General features: G+C 37.5%; 1 long non-coding RNA gene across 1 annotated transcript; it reads right to left on the bottom strand.

Moving 5' to 3' along the window:
- Positions 1-689: 689 nt before the first annotated feature.
- Positions 690-4,002, bottom strand: LOC130464348 (uncharacterized). The gene is made up of 4 exons (XR_008924729.1): positions 3,940-4,002; positions 2,139-2,284; positions 1,098-1,278; positions 690-956 (listed from the first exon to the last, which is right to left on the bottom strand). It is a non-coding gene; the product is annotated as an uncharacterized lncRNA (long non-coding RNA).
- Between the last annotated feature and the right edge of the window lie 323 nt (positions 4,003-4,325).

Below are 4,325 nucleotides of genomic sequence, written 5' to 3'. Positions count from 1 at the left end.
AGGCACATATTTATAGAGTTATAGAAAAGGACTTAGAATCCTATTAGAATACCAATTTAGTTTAATTACAATCCTATTATGACTCTAATTAAATAAAATCTATCTACTAGGATTCACTAGTAGAAAAAACCCTTGTTGCAGCGGGCTTTTAGACCCCTGTTGCAGCGTACATCGTATGCTGCAACTGGGGGGCCTGCAACAAGTATTGACTTGTTGCAGCGTACAATGTACGCTGCGAAAAGTACTTTTTTGCAGCGTACATTTGCATGTACGCTGCAACAAGTGTGTAAAATTAGGCAAAAATCAAGACTTGTTGCAGCGTACAAAATGATGTACGCTGCAACAGACTGGTTTGTTGCAGCGGGCTTTTATTTGTACGCTGTAACAAACCAGTCTGTTGCAGCGTACAAATAAAAGCCCGCTGCAACAAACCAGTCTGTTGCAGCGTACAAATAAAAGCCCGCTGCAACAAACCAGTCTGTTGCAGCGTACATCATTTTGTACGCTGCAACAAGTCTTGATTTTTGCCTAATTTTACACACTTGTTGCAGCGAACAAGTATATGCCCCCTGCAACAAAGCTGTGCTTTTGGCGGGAAAATTTTAGTTTTATTTATCTATACCTAGGGTGTCTTACACCAAATATAGGAACCTGTCAACAACAATAAATAAAATATCGCAACCTGTAGATCAACAAATATAAAAAATAATAACTGGTGTTTTGTATACATATATATATATCCCAAAACCAAAGTGCACGTACTACATTCAAATATACGTTCCAATTTCAATGTACGCATACATTTTAATGTAAACGATTGTTCTATAACAACTAAACCACCTCGATCAAGCGCGCTCAAGCCAATAGTAAATACTTGCGGGTAAAACACTTAGCCCGTTGCTCACGAACCACATCAATTTCCTCACTAGTATAGGCGCATTCCTCGGAGTGTAGACCTTTACAAAAACAGAAATTTCAACTAAGCATTAGATTAAATTCAAATTAAATATCACACTTTAACATTCAAGCAACTAATAACAATGTCCTAATAGCTATTACAAATAGTGCTTTGAAGTGGTATAGTTAAGAAGAAAAACCTTTATTTAGCAGTGCGTCATTTCAGAAACATAGATGATTTGTTCAACTCCGAAATAAAGCAGTACTTGAGCAGCATCACAAACAAGCTTCTCCTTGCCCCTCTTACAATCATCAAAACATCAGTTCTTCTCCAGGCACAGGAAAAGTGCTAGGCACAGAAACGAATGCTTGCCTTCCATGCTGCATAGAAGTTAATACATTTGGTGATCTACATACATGGAGCGAATATGTTATTGAAACAACCATTAAGAGGGTGATCCCTCTCTCCCTGTCACTTCTTAGGTATAAGGGATATTCATATATGTGGATCTCAACAGCTTCACAAAACATTTGACAGCAAACCTGTTTATAAGATTGAAATTTGGGTCCTATTTTCTGAACAAAATAAGTTACAGACTTACAGGTTGTTATAACTCTTTATAAATACTTAATTCTTGAATTGTCATGTTCCCACAACTCCACCCTAACTAGTGATAAATCCAAACTAATGAGCCACAGAAAACATATACAGATACCTATCACCTATACCCAAGCTAGTTAACATTGTTAAAAACTACTATAAAGTACACAATGTCTATCGAAGCTTCTAATCCTCGCAACGATCACTTGTCAACTAATGATGCAATGTTGGGAAATCAAAAGCTTTGTGGAAGAAGTGACTCAAATAAAGCAAATAGAAGTGGTTCGAGTAAGAATTGGATGATGAGTTGGACCAAATCTACATGTGTGTGTGTGTGTGTGGGAGTGGGGGGGGGGGGGTGGGGTGGGCGGGGAGGGGGGGGGGGGGTGAGACCCTGATGGCATTATGACTGGGGTGTAGTTTTCTGGGTCAGTTTTCCCTGCCCAGCAAGAGCATACAAGTTTAGTTTACTGATACAAAACCCTTTCTTCAAACAAAATAAACATACAATGGAATACCTTTACGAAAAGTGCTTGCCTACCATACCTCTATAAAACAATTGCCTAGCTCCTAGTATTTAAAAGTGAATCCAAAAGCACAAAATAACCAAGGCCTGAAGTAAACTCAACCAAGTCCAAACCTTTCAGTAGTATCCAATTTGGATCTTAAATCAGCTATTTCAGCCTCAGCAACAGAGAGACGCCGTTGGCAAGCCGCCTCAGCTTCATTAGCAGCTTTTATCCTCAGCTTCAACTAGTTTAGTGATTTGATTCTAGAAGAGGTAGACTGTGGACAGATACAAGAAGATAGAATAGATCACATAGTAAGTAGAGGCACGGGAAGATATGCCAGACTACATTTACACAAACAAAGAGTTGGAGAAGTGAATTTATCACAACAGAACTAGAGTACAGAGGAATATCAAATCAACAGTTGTCTGATTTTTTTTAACTTTAACAGGAAAAAAAACAGTGGAACGGTTTTATCCATGAAATTCCTTTTAACATAAAAGTTTGTGGCATGAGCCTTAGATGTGCGTAAATAGATTGAAATTAGTATGTCCACCCTCCTCTCATCTCAAACAAAACCCATAAAGGCAAGAGTCCGCAAGACAAATTCTGGGCTTGGCTTGTAACTGAGTCCCTGGCCATCACTCTGGTTCTTCTCTAACTTACACTGAACACCAATTATAATTTTCCAAAAAAGACTTGCTCCATCATCTGCATCTCTTACATAGTCAAGCGCATTTTTCAATCTCAAAACTGGACTCATTTCAGCTTTTAGTTACAGGGGATGAGGGTCTAAAACTCAAGTCTCTCAAAGGAAAAAACCCGTCAATTTATCAGAGAATATAGGAGACAGCAGCACAAGTATCTAAACCAAAAAGAAAGTGATTGCTAGATACCAGGAAACGTTGTATTCATCTGGGTCTCTACGGTACGCACAATACCAAGCTGCTCAACGTAGTTTCCTAGGACTATCAATGCTCTAGTGGAAGCAATTATAATTTTATAATTCCGGTCACCAATACACCATTGTAACATACTACTAGAAAGACCTATCCTAGAGGTAGCTTCTCGGCATATATTGCATAAGTACTACATAGGAGAGTTGGAAGTGTGGAACCACTGATCAGAGAGTGATTTGAACCCCTCTCGAACATGAAACTGCAGTTCATTTAATACAGTATATAAATAATCAATATCCAGTTTGCAGTGAATCAGTGATCACTACAAGACCTTGAAAAACTGAAAATAATAATACTAGCCAGACTATGGGACTAGTATTATGAAAGCTGAAACTTTGGAAAGGCATAAATACGACAATACCTCAAACGCTAAATCAAAGTGCAGCTAGCTGAAAGGTGGTTCAGATGTTTATGCTAAGACATGTGTTTGGGACGGATAAAAATTAGGAATTGAAAAGACTTTTCGCTCAATCAACAACCCTCGATGTTGTCAGTTACGCTTAAGTTAGGAATGCATATTCACTCAAAGTTAAGAATAAAAGTTGCGTTGGATTGCTTGGCCACTATTTTCAAGCTTCGGTCTACCCCTTAACAACAATATGCTAACATCCACATCTATAACCCACTGCACGAAATCATTTGTATTCATATAATTACTTGAAAGTGGAATAGAACTATTAGATGACCATAAAGAATTCTGCAAGGAATAAAAAATGACAGATAATAGTAAGCCTGGCCTAGCTGAAACATATCAATTTTTGTTTTAACGTATCAAAGTATGGCTGATTTCAAAATATAAACTTAATCAATTGAATTCCCCCGAAGTAAAGCAGAATCCTAACATTTACCCTTATCCTTATATCAGTCAGTCCATGAACAATAACATATACTAGTATTAAAGAACACTTCAATGTGCAGGACCAAGAAGAAAATAAATGCAAACTAAAGATAACAAAGTTTTATCAAAAACTACCTTAAATTTGGCAGGTTCAACTAGTTGAAAAACAACAGTATCTCCTTCCAATTTCAGAACTATAGCAAACCTTTTCCACCCACCACTGAGTCCACGATATTGAGGCAGATAATTGGCTTCGTATTGTTCTCCAGTATCTGTCTCGAGTATTATAACAGTACGGTTTTTTACTGGTATATGCGCCCTTCAAAAGGGTGGAGGAAGTCTCTGTGACTCCACCAAATGAACCAAGTAAGAAAACACCTCAAAATAAGCATATTAATTTCATCAGAATAATATATAGTTTGTCACATTTGGCTAATGAAAAGGCCTAAAACATGAAACATGAAATTACTTAAATTGGATTGCTTTAGATTCAAAAAAGGACTGACATTCAAGAATGGAGG

This window comes from Spinacia oleracea, chromosome 6 (assembly GCF_020520425.1).
Source record: "Spinacia oleracea cultivar Varoflay chromosome 6, BTI_SOV_V1, whole genome shotgun sequence".
NCBI lineage: Eukaryota > Viridiplantae > Streptophyta > Magnoliopsida > Caryophyllales > Amaranthaceae > Spinacia > Spinacia oleracea.
This window is presented reverse-complemented; position numbering and strand designations above follow the sequence as displayed.